Source organism: Coenobita brevimanus, chromosome 8 (genome assembly GCF_032717465.1).
Source record: "Coenobita brevimanus isolate Jiangsu-jjx chromosome 8, ASM3271746v2, whole genome shotgun sequence".
Lineage (NCBI taxonomy): Eukaryota > Metazoa > Arthropoda > Malacostraca > Decapoda > Coenobitidae > Coenobita > Coenobita brevimanus.
Genome location: NC_136961.1, coordinates 9,309,288 through 9,327,961, shown reverse-complemented (window position 1 = coordinate 9,327,961; position 18,674 = coordinate 9,309,288).

The window sequence follows — 18,674 nt, the reverse complement described above, 5'->3', positions numbered from 1 at the left end:
TGACAGTCATCCTTATTACTCCACAGCATTCATGATTATATTTTCCCATGGACCAAAGTCACTTTAGCTACACTTATTTTCCAAGACCATGGAGACTAAGCCTGGGGAGGAAATTTGGCTATTGTTCACGATAGTGATAACCTGATCTAATTTAACCTAACCAAACATAAACTAACGTAACCAAACCTTACCTAACAACTTAACCAAACCGAAAAGCAACCTTAATACCTGTCCCATCCTAACCTAACATAATCTAACTTATTATTACAACCTAACATATCCCAATCTGAAATTAATATAACTTAGCCTAACCTAAAGCTTAAGTAGGAGGGGGAGGGAGGGTTGTAAATGAGTGTTCCTTCTTCCTACGATTTACTTGTACACCACCGAAGACAGCAGTAAGCATTATACTAAATCTCTTGATCATCCTACTCCATGCACACACACCACATAGCCGATCAGGAGACAGGACGTGTGTCCTGGGCAATCCCCAGGTCCTGTGCTTCCCACTTACTGTTATTTTTAACCAGCCCATACCCCACCGACCGGGCTAATGTATGGCCCGGCCTGCACTATAGGTGCAGGGAAACTTTGAACGAACGAACGAACTACTCCATGCACACACACTACAAAGCCAGTCAGGAGACAGGACGTGTGTGCTGGGCAATCCCCAGGTCCTGTCCTCCCCATTTACTGTTTTTTAATCAGCCCAAACACCACTGACCGGGCTAATGTTTGGCCCGGCCTGCATTATATGTGCAGGAAATCTTTCAACGAACGAACGAACTACTCCATGGCCTCCACTATAGGTGGAGGAAATCTTAAAACGAACGAACGAACTACTCCATGATGATGATGATGAAAATAATGGTGATGCCTTTGTTGAGTAAATATTTGTGTGTATTTCAGGTGCGCAACTTCCTCTCGTCTCTGCCCACGCCAACCAACAAAGCTCTTCACCCTTATCTCGTGGAGCCAAGGTCACCTAACAAGTGTGATCCGTAGAATCACAAGCTCTACAAAGCCCGAATTCTCACCCGTTAAGGAGGCTCCCCAGCACCTCTTCCTTACTAGCATATCTCAGCATATGAATGGTTATTGTTCTCTTGTACGTTCATCATCATCATTCAGACATTTTTTTGTTTCCCAAAGATGAGATGAGCTGGGGTCCAGGGAGGAAAAAAGAAAATGACAATACAGAACGAGAACTAACCAAGCTCTGCCAAATTAAATGGGGCGCACTCAACCACTCATCATCCAAGCCCCCAAATGCATCACTTGTGAAATTTATATCGATATATGAAACTGATATAAAATGCACACACACATGCATAAAAATTACCCTGTTTTCTCTTTAGGAATCCCTGTATTATGGATGTCCATGGTGCAGCTGATATTTTCTATGGACTGGAAGATATACCAAGTCCCAAAGCCAGCTGATTGCTTCCCAGCTGTTGCGGAAGCTGTTGAGAAAAAGAAATTTGAGATGTGGAACAAGAATTGTAACAAAATGAGCGTCTCAGTTTGGACTTTGATTATATTCATGTACAGTCACTCCAAAGAAATATAACCGAGTGACTGAACTTATCCCTGAAAGTTTCCTGCCAAAGAATAGTGATTGTGTGGCTAGTCACCAAGACTAATCATATTTCACTCTCAGGTAGCACCTCCTGAGGTCGTTGGTAGCTGTCCAACTACTACTTATAAATATGCTCTTCTGTGTCCGTTACCTTTTATGTCGACATTAATTACTTAAACAATATACAAAAGAATATCTACGTACCATATGAGGAAATAACGTGGGATGGAAACTGTACTAGGGAGCTTCATTGCAGATTAGCTATGGAGATGAATGTTTACATGAAATTCCTAGTTCGCCAGCAAGAATGCATCAATATATATCTTGTATAAGAAGTATGTTTCAGTCTTACTAAATAGAAATTTAATTATATGCCAAAACTGTCTAGAATGCAATGTTTGTCACCGGTATATGTATTAAAGGAAACAACAAGATAACATTTTTTAGTGCAGCAGTTATTTTGCAAAGCATGTAAGTCAGATGTGAAACAGTAGTGTCCATCAAAGTAAAATGGTGTAGGCTAGTGTGTTCCAGCAGGGACTAATATATATATCCTGGCAGGGCATAACAGTGTAAGTGGCTGTTGTGATGTTGCAGAGGTGAAGTAGATTATCAAATATGAGTTGCTAAGTAGTACATTGTATTTAGTTTTACTTATTGTGGATGGCCATGTGCATGGCTAAGAAAAAATATTTATTTTAACTGAGAAGGATGACAGAAAATTAACAACATTATCTGATCCCCTGTGGAACTCGGATTTTATTGTCATCTGTAAAACTGTTCTTTAACTGATAAGAATACAACTCCAAGCAGGCTCTTCACCATCTCTTTCTTATCAGAATACTTTTGAATATAGCGCTATAATAATTCCATATATGTCACTTACGCAATCCGTCTATATACTAATGAGTCATTAATAAAACACAAGAGATAAATAAGGTGTAATATGCCCTCCAAATTCGCTAATGCTGAGGAGCTACAAAGCTCATTAATCCCTCGTTTTTTTACGGCAGAAAGAACTTAGAAGTGTTTGAAATTTTTCTCTTCCAACAGAAAACAGAATGGCATAGACTCCAGACCAAGATTAATTACTTTTGAGGTGCATGAATACATTTCATTAAAATGACTGGCGGTCATACGCGGTGAAATGCTGACAGAGAAAGTTCCAGACGTGATCATTTTCCTGCATGAAGATCTGATAGTATTAGCTAACTCTGGCAACCACCATTTTTTATCATGAGTAGTGAAACCACATTTCTGAGACATTCCAAGTGCTACTTACTACTCCTAGTCGTGTTTATGGAAGACGCGATTTTGTCTATTCCCGGCCTGGTGCACACCAGACACCATTGGAGGGTCGCTAGGTTTGCCATCTGGTATTATTCATAAACTGACTGTGGAAAATTTGGTAACGATTTTTTTTTTTTTTTTTTTTTGTAATATAGCAACATGATATAGTATTTGCCTTATATTTCCTAATGAGTATATGCTTGTGTTGTTCATAAGCATTCTTCAGTCGAGATACTACAACATTCTACCTTTGGATATTAACAGTGATTTCAAAAAAGGATAACTTGTCCTCATATATGTATATATATATATATATATATGTGTGTGTGTGTGTGTGTATGTGTACATATACAGTATGTATATATATATATATATATATATATATATATATATATATATATATATATATATATATATGTACATATATATGTTATATTTAAATATATATATGTATATATATCTATCTATCTATCTATATATCTATATCTATCTATATATATATATATATATATATATATATATATATATATATATATATATTATATATATATATATATATATATATATATATATATATATATATATATATACTGTATGTACATATATATGTATATGTATATATATATATATGTATACATATATATAATGTGTATATACTGTATACAGTATATATGTATATGTATATGTACTCTATATGTTGCTCCTTTTATTTCTCCTGCGGTTAGTTTGCATACTGTACATATCTTCACGGTGAAGTCTCTGCATATATATATATATATATATATATATATATATATATATATATATATATATATATATATATATATATATATATATATATATATATATATATATATATACAGTATATATATATATAAATGTATATGTATATGTATATGTTTATATATATATGTATATATAGGTATATGTATAAATATATCTATCTGTCTATCTATCTATCTATTGTTACATAGCCTATGATTTCATCATCCTTTGTGTAATTCTAACGTACAGTATGCTGCATGTTTGATCACGAGCGTGTTCTACCTCACTCCCCCCCTCCTCCCTTATAGTAGAGTAAGTCGTTCTTTCTGTTGTTCAGAGCAGGATTGTCAACTCTTTGTCCCTATGGCTTCATTTGCGCGTCCTTCTTACAAGTTGTATCAAGCTCTGCCGGCCCCTATATAACGAGCTCAGTCTCTGCATTATTGCCACTTAGATCTACTCCTCATTTTGTTCACATCTCTGTCCTCCCCTGTACAGTTGTTATTATTGGGAGTGCTCAGGAAGTCTCCAACCATCTAGCAGCTGTGTAATTTGAGTATAACTGTTATTGCATTTTTTCTTGTACTGTGTAGCGTGGGGTGTTGGTTCTTGAGCCTAGTAAGGTTTTCGTGATTCATGTGTTTTGGGTATCAGACCTTATTAATATTATTTTGTATCTGTATTAATATATCTTGCATTCACTGAGTATTATCTGGTATTGTCATTTTATCAGGGCAGACTTAGATAAATTTACTCATGTTAATTTCGTGTAAATAAAGGCTATTGCAGTTAACCATATATTTAACCTGTTTTTTGCCATTACATTATCCTTATGAGTCCTGAATGTTTTGTTGTTAGTTTGAGCATTAAACTTTAACTTGTAATTTTACCTAACTCTTTTGTTTTGAACCTGGAACTTTACGGGACAGTAGTGATTTTTAGTATTCTCACTTAAGTGTACATTATCTTTCTCTGTTCCGTAACAATATATATATATATATATATATATATATATATATATATATATATATATATATATATATATATATATATATATATATATATATATATATCCCTCATCTAATCCTACGCATCCCCATGAGGAGCGTAGGAGCCGGGGGCTAGGAAAGTTGGTCCTGGCATTTAAGATGACTGAATATATATATATATATATATATATATATATATATATATATATATATATATATATATATATATATATATATATATATATATATATATATATATATATATATTTTGCAGTGATGTGTCGGATGTCAGATTTCAGAGATTCGCGGATGCGGGCGCGGATGTTCATCATTTTCATTTTGCGGATGCGGATGAGGATATTTGGCTGTCATACCCTCGTGGAACCTGATGTGTATACAAAGTTTGTACAGTAATTATTTTTTTTTTAAATACGTATAATTCCCTTATCATGTGGTTTTGTTAATTATAAGTGTATAAAATTAGTATAACATCATGCTGGGGTAAGACAGGGAAGTCTTATGTATCTATATACCTAGGCTGCTTCCCCCAAGGAAAGGGAGGTAGACGAGACAGGACGACACACTCCCCATTTACTCATCCACTCAAACACATTCATTCGCATCTTAGCCCCAAAGGGGAGAAGGGACAGATCCTCACTGCACCACACCGCACGGGGGTCAACTGCGCAGTGCGGTCAATGACATCCACAGCAGTGCCCGACAGCAGAGTTGGTTTACCCCTGCCACATCATGATGGACCCATCCCCTTACCCGAACCTGACCTGATCAGCTGATCAGACAAAAAAGGAGAATTCCCCCTTAGGGTTGCGTCATCATTTATTCATTAACAATTTCTCTCCATTCATTTCTATAATGCACAGTCAGTCTTCCTTGCTCAACAGACATATAAATGATCTAGACTTAGAAGTCACTAGCAGCATCAGCAAATTTGCCGACGATACGAGAATAGGGCGTATCATTATTTCGACTGACGATTGCCATAACTTACAAAAGGACCTCGATATATTATCAGAAAGGTCTAAAACTTGGAAAATGGAATTTAACGTTGAAAAATGTAAAGTACTTAACGTAGGCAAGAACATTGGAGATAATACAACTTAGATAACAGAGAAATTTGCAAATCGGAATGCGAGAGAGATCTAGGAGTTATGGTTAGTAACGACCTTAAACCAAGGCAACAGTGTATTAAAGCGAGAAATAAAGCAACTAGGGTCCTAGGATTTATTTCGAGAAGCGTGAGCAACAGGTCATCAAAAGTAATACTGCAACTTTAGCTAGCATTAGTAAGGCCACATTTAGACTACGCCGTACAATTTTGGTGTCCATACTATAGAATGGATGTTAATTTGTTAGAAAATGTAGAGAGAAGATTGACAAAAATGATACATGATGTTCGGAACCTGTCGTATGAAGACAGACTGAAAAGACTAAATCTGCACTCGCTAGAGAGGCGTAGAGTAAGGGGAGACTTAATTGAGGTGTTTAAGTGGATGAAGGGTATAAATAAGGGAGATATTAGCAAGGTACTTAATATACAGGATAGAGCTAGAAGTAATGGTTTTAAACTAGAAAAATTCCGTTTCAATAAGGAAATAGGTCGAAATTGGATTGGTAATAGAGTAGTAGACGAATGGAATAAGCTACCTAGTAAAGTAGTTGCTTCCTCTTCCATTGAGAGTTTCAAGCGTAGTCTAGATAAACATATACAGATAAAGGGTGGGTATAGAAAAAAAAAATCTTATAACCAGTACTAATTCATACTTTTTCCTTTTCAGGTTACACTACGATAGTCTCTGTTTTCCTTTCACACTTTCCTATAAAATGTCCAAGTCAGTTTTTCTATACTGCGTGGTGTTCTTTCTGACTTTTTCCTGCCGGCTTCGACTGGAGGGTTTGGAGGGCGGGGGAAAGCCTTCTTTGCTGTCCTTATCTCATTCTAATAGTTCAGTTACTCTTCTAGGAGCTGCCTAGCACAGACCAACCGGCCTACTGCAGTTATCCTCTTTTCTTATGTTGTTCTTATGTTCTCACTGTCCATCTATCCTATTCGTGGTCTTCCTCTCAACCTTACACCTCTCACATGAGATCTTGTTATCTTTTTCACCAATCGCTCATTATCCATTCTCTCCATATGCCCAAACCATGGCAACACCCTCTGAAAACATGAAAATACCTATTAAGCATACTTAGAGAAAAGGTTGGAAGGAATGAAAAGAGAACCTGAGCTAGCAACAAATCATGGAGAAATATGGGTCATTCATTTCAACTAGACTACGATTTTCGTTCTTACGTACTGTGGGTCACATACCGGTAAGTATCGGTGCCCAAGGGGTCCAATGCCTACCGAAAGCATTCGAACAACTGCTGATGTTTACCAACGTGCCATTGTGTATGAACAATGCCTGTTTATATAAACATAATATCTGCTGCATGTTTGCGAAAGGATACTGCTAGTTGGCGATATATGGCACCTCCCGACATCAGGGCTACCAGTGTGTGGTATGTCGGACACTACCATTTCTGTGACCTTCGTTCTGTGATCCCAAATGGTTCAGGCATATTGTGCACCGATACTTTTGTGACACATTATACATTATTTTCGGCAGAACAATGGCAGAATAAGATAATACTGCTGCTCCACATCATTTCCATAGCACTTCTTCATGACTAGCACCATACTACACTCATAACATCGTGTTACAAATTTTCTTTTTGGGCACTGATGATAGATGCTAATTTTAGGCTGAGTTAATGTGACAAGATTTTAGGAGGGAGAGAAGTAGTCAGAGATCATTCAGAAGTGAAAACGGAATAAGGAAACAAAGCTAGACAGCGGGATGGTACTTTGTTGGATGAGAGGGTTAATATCTACAAATGAAAGAAATAAAATAGTCGTGGTAAAGGAAGAAAAGGCGGAGTAAGAAGGTAAATAATGAGCGCATTTATCGACGGAAAAACTTGCGTGATGTCGGCATAACAGCCAGACAGCATTACCGTCATAAAATATCCAGTCATTCCTTCCTAGTCAGGTCATTCAAGGTCAAGATAAGACAATTTAATCCCAGTCAGGCCCTATTAGTTTTGTTCATGTCAGGAACGTCTAAGTAGAGCCTTCATATATTTAGGTTCAGTTACGAGAGTTCAAGGTCATTTACTGTAGCTCCAATTAAAACCAATCAGGACCTCATCAGATGACCCATCCATCGAGGGATTTGCAGTAAAAATTTAAGCACAAATCGCATAAACGGTTTTCAGATTAACCAGATCATTCCTACCAAGTAACCTAGCGACTTCATTTAACGATCTTGCAACCTAACCTGACCTGATCAAACCAAACCATACTAATCACCCAACCAAGGAACATTACCGGACTAAGTCTAATAAAAACCCAACCTTTTCATTTAACCTAATCTAATTCCTATCCTAATGATTTTATCTAACAACCACTAAACCGAACCGAACCAAACCTCATGCAACTTAACGACACAAACCCTGACCCAGCCACCTAACCACGGCAACCTCACATCATAGCCACGTAACTAGCCAAATCCAAGGCAAACCACCTTACCTAACTTACTGGCAAACTTAGGCACCTAAACTACCCTAATCCATCTTTAACCATCCCCGTAACCTAGCCACCTAAATTAGCCAACCAAAACTTTACTCAACATTTACCCAAACCTAACCTGACAACATAATTATTCAAACTATTCAAATCATATTTTAGAAACCTTACACAAAACGAGAAAAGTCCTTCAAGAGTTGTAGGAAAGTCTACATCTATAGTATGTGTTTTTCTCGTGAAATGTATAGAAGGCGACCAATGGTTAAAAAAAAAAAAAAAAAAAAAAAATCTGCGGTTAAAGCTATAGCTATTTCAAGCTAAGTAAGATTCGGCGATAATTCCTTTCTCAATATTCCTTAGTTTAAACAATATGTAATCCACCAGTACAGGGCATAAGCCAACCGGTTAACCATCGATGCACACCTACTGCAGGCAACGATCCAAAATTAGCCTTTTCACAGTGATGACGTCTTTCAACTTTTATTCTTGCTACCTCCAGATGATTTTATTCAATTTAGGAAACATCTGTCGTATGGAAGGGTTATTTTACTTTGTCTATGCAGCCCCTTCAGAAAAAAAAAAAAAAATCTCCTTTGTTGATTTAAATTGGTTGATGGAAGGAATAAACGAGAGAGAGAGAGAGAGAGAGAGAGAGAGAGAGAGAGAGAGAGAGAGAGAGAGAGAGAGAGAATGTTGTAGACTGAAATTAATAAGAACGCACCCAAGCAGTTAGAACAAGAAACTAATGATTGATGATGATTTAAAAAAAAAGAGAATATCTTGAATCATTCATTTAACAGCACTTTGCGATATAGGTAATATAAAACTATCTTGGTGTCATGAAGACCAGCGACTGCAGCCATACCATACCAAAAACTCTTTGGGTGGCAACAAGGAAATGATACTCCAGAAAGCAGATTACATAGTACACGTAATACTGGATACTACACAGCTTACCCGTGATAAAATGGAAATGACCAAAACTGAAATATCGTAGCACCTCATGCCAGTAGACGAAAACACCTTCAGTAACTTGGGTATTGAGTTCGGAGCCCCCTTTAACACCGAACTGCCTTGAAGTTAGTTTTCAATTTTTGTAAGATTTATATTGTGTATATTTTTAGACAAGTATCCATCTGCCCCTCTCCCGGTGACGCCTCGAGGTGCCTAGAACCACGGTCTGACTCTCTTCTTCTTCATTTCTGCAACATTCGCGGCCTTTCATCTAACTTTCGCTCTGTTGAGCACCACCTCTCCTCCTCTAAACCTCACCTTCTTTTTCTAACGGAGACTCAGCTGTCTGAGGCAACTGACAGCAAACCCTTTTCTGTATCCTCCTACTTTCTCTATACTCATTTCAAAGCCAAAGGTGGCTGTTGTGTATACATACGCAACGACTTATCTTGCTCTCGTGTTCCTGACCTTGATTCTTCTGAATTCTCCACACTCTGGCCTCGGCTTTCCTGTCATTCTCTGACTAAATATATCTGTGCTGTTTACTTATCCCCTAATTCTACTGACTATCAAAAATTCTTCGATTATCTTACTTCTACGATGGAACACATTCTGTCCATTTCTCCTTTCTCTGAAATCTCCATTCTTGGAGATTTCAATGTTCACCACCACCTTTGGCTCTCCTCTCCTTTCACGGATCCACCTGGTGAACAAGCCTACATCTTTTCTATCCTTAATGACCTAGAGCAGCTTGTACAGCACCCTACCCGTATCCCTGGCCGCCTTGGAGAGAGCTCCAACATACTTGACCTCTTCCTCACAACTAATCCTTCTGCTTACTCTGTTAATCTTTTCTCTCCGTTGGGCTCCTCCGATCACAACCTTATTACCTTAACCTGTCCTATCACTCCGGTACGACCTGTGGACCCTCCAGGGAAACGTCGTCTGTGGCATTTTGGAGCCGCGGACTGGGAGGCCCTCAGGCAGTACTTCTTTGATTTTCCCTGGAATGATTATTGCTTCCATGGCCAGGAGCCATCTGAGTGTGCCTTGCGCATTACGGAGGTTATTCTCTCGGGCATGGAAGCATACATTCCTTTCTCATATCCTTTGACTAACGCAAGAAAGCCTTGGTTTAATCACGCTTGTTCTAATGCTGTCCGCAACAAGGAGAAGGCCTACAAAAGGTACCGGAGCCAACCCACCCCTGAATCACATAATCTTTACGTTTCTGCCCGGAATCGTGCTAAGTCTGTTCTTCGCTCTACTAAAAATAATTTCATCCATACTAAATGCTCTCAACTCTCCAACTCGAATTCTTCCCGCTCCTTCTGGCACCTTGCCAAAAATCTTTCTAACAACTTTACCTCATCATCCTTCCCTCCTCTTTTCTACTCTGATGGTTCTGTAGCTATTTCTTCTACAGATAAAGCAGATCTCTTCGCACAGACTTTCTCCTCCAATTCCACCTTAGACGATTCCGGTGCTGTTCCTCCATCACTTCCCCCCTCTGACTTCCTTATGGCTGACATTAAAATTTCTTCAGATGATGTATTTTCTGCCATCACTGGCCTCAGTACTAACAAGGCATATGGGCCTGATGGGGTTCCTCCTGTTGTTCTCAAGAACTGTGCTTCTGTGCTTACACCCTGCCTAGGCAAACTATTTCGCCTTTGTCTGTCAACTTGAATCTTTCCTTCTTGCTGGAAGTTTGCCCTCATTCAGCCAGTCCCAAAGAAGGGTGACCACTCCCAACCCTCCAACTATCGTCCAATTGCTTTAACGTCCTGTATTTCAAAAGTTTTCGAGTCAATTCTTAATAGAAAAATTTTAAGGCATCTTTCCTATCACAACCTTCTTTCCGATCGTCAGTATGGGTTCCGTCAGGGACGCTCCACTGGCGATCTTCTCACCTACCTTTCAGACTCCTGGTCATCCTCCTTTCGGGACTTTGGCGAAAGCTTTGCCATTGCACTTGACATCTCAAAGGCTTTCGATCGAGTCTGGCATAAATCTTTAATTTCCAAACTGCCCTCCTACGGTTTCTATCCTTCTATCTGTGCCTTCATCGCTAGCTTCCTTTCTGGTCGTTCTATTGCCGCTGTTGTAGACGGCCATCGTTCTTCTCCTAGATCTATCAACAGTGGTGTTCCTCAGGGCTCTGTCCTATCACCTACTCTCTTCCTTTTATTCATCAATGATCTTCTAAGCTGTACATCTAACCCTATCCACTCATATGCTGATGACTCCACCCTTCACCTTTCCATTCGGTTCCCACAACGCCCATCTCAACAGTTACTTCAAGAAACAAGGGATGAGGCTATGGCACACCTAATGTCTGACTTGGCTCATATCTCTGACTGGGGTAAAAATAATATGGTTGTCTTTAATGCATCTAAGACTCAGTTCTTACACCTATCAACCCGACAAAGTCTTCCACAGGTATACCCACTAATGTTTAATAATATTCAGCTTAATCCTGCATCATCGTTGAACATGCTTGGGGTTTCGTTTACTCGGGACTTATCTTGGAAAGATCATATTGCATCTCTTGTAAAATCTGCTTCCAAGAGATTGGGTGTGCTAAGCCGACTCCGCTCTTTCTTTACCCCTGCACAATTGTTGACTCTATACAGGGGTTTTATCCGCCCCTGTGTGGAGTACAACTCTCATGTGTGGGGAGGCTCCCCACATACAGCTCTTCTCAATAGGGTGGAGTCAAAGGCTTTTCGTCTCATTAACTCTCCTCCTCTTACTGACACCCTTCAACCTCTGTCTCTTCGCCGCACTGTTGCATCTTTATCTCTTTTCTATCGCTACTTTAATGGCCACTGCTCCTCTGAACTGTCTGCTTGCATTCCTCCACCTCTACGACGGGCGTGTAGCACCCGTCTGGCAGCAAACTCTCATCCCTTTTCTGTCCAACTCTCTAATGCAAGAGTTAACCGTTACTCCCAGTCTTTCATTTATGCAACAGGTCAGCTCTGGAACTGTCTCCCTCTGTCTGTATTTCCTGCTGCCTATGATCTCCAGTCTTTCAAACGTAGTGTGTCCAGGCATCTCAAAATGATCGGATCTTGAATTTGGCTCTCTATTGTATTTTGTTTTTCTCTTGGAGGGAACTGTTACTGCGGGCTCATGGCCTTTGGTTCCTTCTTCCTCGCATAAAAAAAAAAAAAAATTATTAACATTCCCGATAAAAAGAATGTACCCACAGGTAAGAAGAATTCACTATGTATGGTGGACTCATATTCACCATAACACAGCGTTGCTGACTATAGTCATTTTACCTAAACTGCCCCAGATCTTTCTCCTTTTGCAGCTTCTTTCACGTAAAGTAGTTCATTGGCAGAATAAGACAGTATTGTGGCTTTTCATCCTTTCCACAGCACTTCCTCATGACTTGCATCATATACTAGTGTCAATCAGCTGTTACAACTCAGTATTCAAGATGGAGATATAGCAGCTTTAGGTCAGGTTAAAGTGGGCATAGTATTGATCGGTGACAGTTAGTACGTTTAATTCTGCTAGCCTTACAATAGTACACATACCAAGTACAAAATAAACTTCCCACAAAATCCGTTGTTGTTGCTGCTGTTGTGAGTGTGTGTGTGTGTGTGTGTGTGTGTGTGTGTGTGTGTGTGTGAGAGAGAGAGAGAGAGAGAGAGAGAGAGACATCTTTAATATGGATTTTCTCTCCTCAGAGACTATTATAACTTTTCATTTCAATGAGAATTCGTAAGTAAATGAGGATTTGAAATTCAATTGAAACGTTCTGCGGATGCGGTTATGGTTGCAGATGTCACAGACAATTCTAATAAATTTTGTATTTAATTCGGTATATTTTGATTTAGTAATGAAGACTAATCGATATTAATTTTCACAAGGATTAGTAATTTTTAAATGCCAGTGTATTTCCTGTCATTGAAATTACTAAACAGTTAATATGTTATTTGAATTTTACTAAATGAAAGCCGTAACTGCATCTGGAATGCACTTTACTGATATAAATATCAGTGTGAAATGCCGAAGTGTACTTAAATTACTACGGAAATATTGTTTAAAAATACTGTCTCTTTGAAGTGGCGGTAGCGAATGGAGTAGCGGTAGTGCACTACTTTTCCAAAACATATACAACGCTACGTTGTTGCATCACTCCACCTGACCAAGCACATAGCCGCCAGCTCCCAGCATAACTAACCAAGCGCATAGAGGTGTGCGGTACGAAGGAGGACTACTGGGCCTTGAAAGCAGGCTGTGAAGCCTATGCCCAGAGTCGGTCACATAAAAAAAAAAAAAAAAAAACTCCCCCCACCAATCCTTTCCAGACGGGCATAAGGAGAACGCCTTTAAGACATAACCTGGGCCTTTCAGATTCCTTATGCAGGTCGCATTGAAATCTCTGGATTTTTACTTTTACATTATATATATAAAAAAAAAAATGCTAAAGATGGCATTTTGCCTATCAAATGGCAGCAGTTCACTATAAAACACAAAACTAGGTAAAATATAATGACTACAGGTACAGTGAATACTTTCTGTGTTCTGCCCCGGAAACGAAATTTCTACGCCCGGCCAGCTGCCCTGCCACCGACACCTATTGATCCCAGCAATAACAACACCCTCCTCTGACTCTGTCAGGTGGAGAGTAAAAAGTAGCTGAAGCGCCAGTGGCAGTACATTTTATCTAAGCAACGGTGGCAGTAGTACCACTACTGTCAACAGCTAGTGCACACAACACTGCATAAGATAATTTTAGGTGAGTCTTAAGTGGAGCGCTATACGGGCCACCCTATGTATCTCGTAATTCAGTTGTATACAAATAATCACAACGTAGCTACATTCCTCCGACTTTAAAATGTTGCCTGTCAACGTAGAACTGGATGGGATCCAACAGTAAGTGCTGGCATGAGAATAGAATGAACGTCCCTGCATTACGTCAGGCAGCATACTGTTATGTGGCATTAAGTTTGATATCATCCTTGAAGCACACAATAAATACGCGTACAATTGTGGCGTTTAGAATGCATGAACTAATAATGTGTGTGTCTCTCTCTCTCTCTCTCTCTCTCTCTCATTTTTTTTTATTAATTAAATAATACTATATAAATAGCACATACATGCATACCTACATACCCATTGAAAGGTTATCTTTCCTTAAGTTGATGCCATACTAAAAAAGTTTTTTCTTCCTACCTCCAAATAGTTGTTTTCAGCTTAGGAAGGATCTCTCTTACTGAAGAGGTCAATGTGTACTGTATCTAAATCCTCTGGTTACGAAGGTCTCTCCCAAACCATCTAAAATCATCTGAATATAGCAAAACCATAGTATAAATTTCGTCGTCTTGAAGGGATTAAGAACATTCCATTTAAACTGACGGAGGAAGTGTGATGAAATGAGACAGTTCGGGAAAACAGTAACTGATTACTTGATAGGCAAGGGAAATGGTGATCAAAGGGTTAGAGAAGAGATCTGGTGTTTGGAGGAATAGAAGATCAATCCCGGACAAGGTCAGAGAGCAATTTGATTATAGGAATTTCATGAAAGCAAATCTTACTGCTGTTCCACTAGACTCGCTGCCATGTCTTAAAATCACCCTCGCCAGTATCGTTATACCAGTCCTGAATGAGACGCCCCAAGCATATTTTCAGTATGGAGGGTGGGGTGTGAGTGTCGAAAGGTAACAAGAGAAAGTTGGTGGTAATGTAGGAACACTGCTGGGCTGTCAAATGTGTGTGCAAAGTCAAAACACACACACACACACACACACACACACACACACACACACACACACACACACGCACACAGCACAGAGAGAGAGAGAGAGAGAGAGAGAGAGAAAGAGAGAATGTGTAATCGCTACAGTTATTCAGGCTGTAAGTTGTACAGTAGGGTAATTATGACTAACAATGGACATTTGTTGATACAGGAAGTGACGTCATTGTGTAGGGCAGTGGGCTAAGAGGCCACACCCTATAACCTGTGCACTTTAACTAGGCATAAAATGGCCATCTCTCTGTTGTGAATATTGAACTGCAACTAGGGATTGACGTTGGAATACGGTGCTAGGCACAAAAGGTTCTATGGGATGGATGTTGAGTCCTACTGAGCTGCCGTTAATAAGCTGCCAAAAAACAAAAGTCTCTGGCTAGATCAAATAAATGAACTACAGGTGGCAGCGGAGCTAATGTTGCATTTGTTAGTACGTCCAGTTCGTGACTGTCAGAACCTGAGTTTGATTCTCGGACGTGGTCAGACTCTTGAACCAAGTTTGTTTCCTCCTTGTCCCTGTGTTCATCCAGCACTACCAGTGTGGACCTTCTGTGTAATCGATTATTGCCTGTTTTGTGGGCAGAGTGGGAATTTGACTGACTGTTTTAATGACATTCGTGGCATTATTTCAAAGCCTTTTTATTCTGACTTTCCAAGGCTTCTCTTCGATTAATAAAAAGTCTGTAAATAGTAAGAATACAATGCCGAACTTTGAATAATGCAGCCAAAGTGTTTACAAATTCACTACAGTTACTTTCTTATTGTATTCTTGCAACAAACAGATTATTTTATTCTGGATTACAGTATATAGTCTCATTTACTCCTTCATTACTGGATTTAACAAACTGAATAGAATTACCTGATGGTGATATGAATAAAAGACTTTGAAGCACCTCTTCGTTAGCTATTTATCATGTAGTGTACCTTATACCTGAACCTCTTCACTTCCTTAACAAATTCATGCATTTTCCCTGCTATCACCAGACGATTTTCTTAAACTTAGGACAGACCTTTTGAATCAACAATGACTCTCACTTCTCCATTCCTAAAAGTCTCTTCAAAGCTGAATAAAATCGTGTTGTGGTACGTTTCGTTTCGTTTCGTTTTTAAAGGCTCCAACATGCTTGCATGTGTCGGCCTTGGTCACCTAATGGCGGCTCTCCACGCTGCACGATCCATTGCGGCCTCCCTGTTCAGTCCCTTAACCCTAAGGTCACACTTAATGACCTCGTCCCATGTCTTTCTCGGTCTACCCCTCAAAACCCCACCCCCAATATTAACACTTCTCACCTTCCTCACCCAATTATCATCCCCAATCCTCTCCACATGTCCAAACCACCTCAATCTACCTCTCCTCATCACAACACCAATACACTCCAGTCCCATCCTACCTCACAACCCAGCCCCTCCAGGCCTTGGACGCAGGGACGCACTGCACATCCACCTAATCATTGTCATTTCTGTACGTCTGAGCCGGCGAATATCTTCCTCCTACACTGCCCAGGCCTCACTGCCATACAGCATTACACTCCTAACACATGCTGCATACAAAGACCCCTTAGCACGTAGGGAGAGCCCTCTCAATGTCAGGAGAGGCAAGAGCTCCCTGAACTTCTTCCAACCACTTCTCACCCTAGCCACAGAGCTAGCTTCTGCCCCACCTCCAGCACACAGCATGTCTCCCAAATAACAAAACTCTTCCACACACTCAAGAGATTCACCAGCAAGTTCAATCCTTTCACGTCTGACAATCTCCACCTGCTCACCCCGGCAAGCCGTACACATAAAATCAGCATTATCTCGCAGTCTACCTCTGATACCACTACACCTCTTATGCACCCATTTATCACACACGCCGCACAAGATGGAATTACTTCCCACGCCCTTGTGGCAAACTGCACATGGCCAATCTTCCTCGTCTTTGACAGTACCTATATTGGAATTAAAAACGCGCCAACGGATTATATTGGCTATCCCTTTCATTCCAAATAGTCTTTTGTATTTTGTTTTTGCCATCTCCAAATAATTTTAATGTACTTAGAAGAGGTATTATGAGCTGCAGGGGTAACACATACCCTCCATTAACCCGAGAAATAAATGCATCCTCTTCAGTATATAATAGATAGATAGATAGATAGATAGGTAGGTAGGTAGATAGAGGCAGCAAAAACATACCAAGTGGAATGATTACAGTTTTGTTTTTGTTCATTCAGTTCCTATACACTTCAAGATCAAACGAGAATAAATATTAATGTGAGAAAATATGAGGATCAAAAAGACCGATACACGAGCAAACTATTATGAAGATTTGTATAATATTTGCAGTGAGACAGAGAAGGCTTGTGAGAATAAGGACCATAAGGTGTTTATGGCATTCATGGGTCTGGAAAAAGCGTACGACAAAGTGGACAGAGAAAGATTGTGGAAAGTTTTGCGCATGTACGCTGTAGATGGTAAGCGCTGGGTGCCGTATGATGGTAGTGAAGCATGTGTAAGGGTTAATGGGCATCTAAAGTGAATAGCTCACAATCGGTGTGGCCGTGAGACAAGGCTGGGTGATGTCCCCATGTTTGTTCAATATATATATTGATGGGGTGATGAGACAGGTAAAAACATGAGTAATGGAGAGGGGGATGGCGTTGGTAATGAATGATGATGGATGGAATATCCCAAATTTGTTGTATGCTGATGATGCAGTACTACTTGCAAATACTGGACAAGAACATGGTAGGCTGGTGCTGAGTTTTACTGATGTCAGTGAGCGTCGTGCCTTGAGGGCAAATGTAGAAAAGAGGAAAGTGATGGTTACTGAGAGAGAAGGTGACTCCCAGTGCGGTGTTACAGTGAATGGAGAGGGACAGGAACTGGTGAGAGAGTTCAAATACCTGGGTACAGTGATAGAAAAGAGAGGAAAATGTGCAAAAGAAGTTGAAAGTAGAGCGACACAAGGAAGAAAAGTAGATGGCGCAATGAAGGCCTTGATAAAGAAACAGAGGCTTGAGCGTTGCAACTGCACGAGAGTTATATGAAGAAGTGTTAGTGCCAACTATAACATATGGATGTGACTATGGTGTGGCATGAAAATGAAAAGTGAAGAATAAGAGCAGTGGAGATGGGATTGCTGAGGAATGTATGTGGGGTACAGAGGGTCGATAGGATACGAAATAATGTGATTCGTGAAAGATGTAGGGTGAGGAAGTCTGTGGACACCAGAATCGAAGAAAGTGTACTTAGACGGTATGGTCATGTGGAGAGAATGGATAAAAATAGAGTAATGAAAAAGGCATATCTGAGCGAATTTGATGGAAGGAGGAGGAGAGGTAGGCCAAGGAGAAGGTGGAGAGATCTGGTGGATGGGTGTGTGAGGAAGAGAGGCTTGGAAGTCGGTGAGGCTCGGGAACTGACAAGAGATCGAGCTGGCTGGATGAATGTTGTGAGAAGTGCATGATCAGGGATTTTGCACCCGTTTTTATCTTAGTAGCATCCGGACTGACTATATCGGATACGTTTATGTGAAGCTACAGAACGTGGTGAATGTTTTTGACGTATCTGATAGAGCCCGGATTCCGGGGGCTTAAATGATGAGTGAATGGAAGCGTGGCCCATTGGATAGGGCAAATTTGGGCTTTGGGGGCATTGCTACTCCTCACCCTGCCCTAGGGTGGGAAAGGAGGTACGGATGATGATTTTATATATATATATATATAGAGAGAGAGAGAGAGAGAGAGAGAGAGAGAG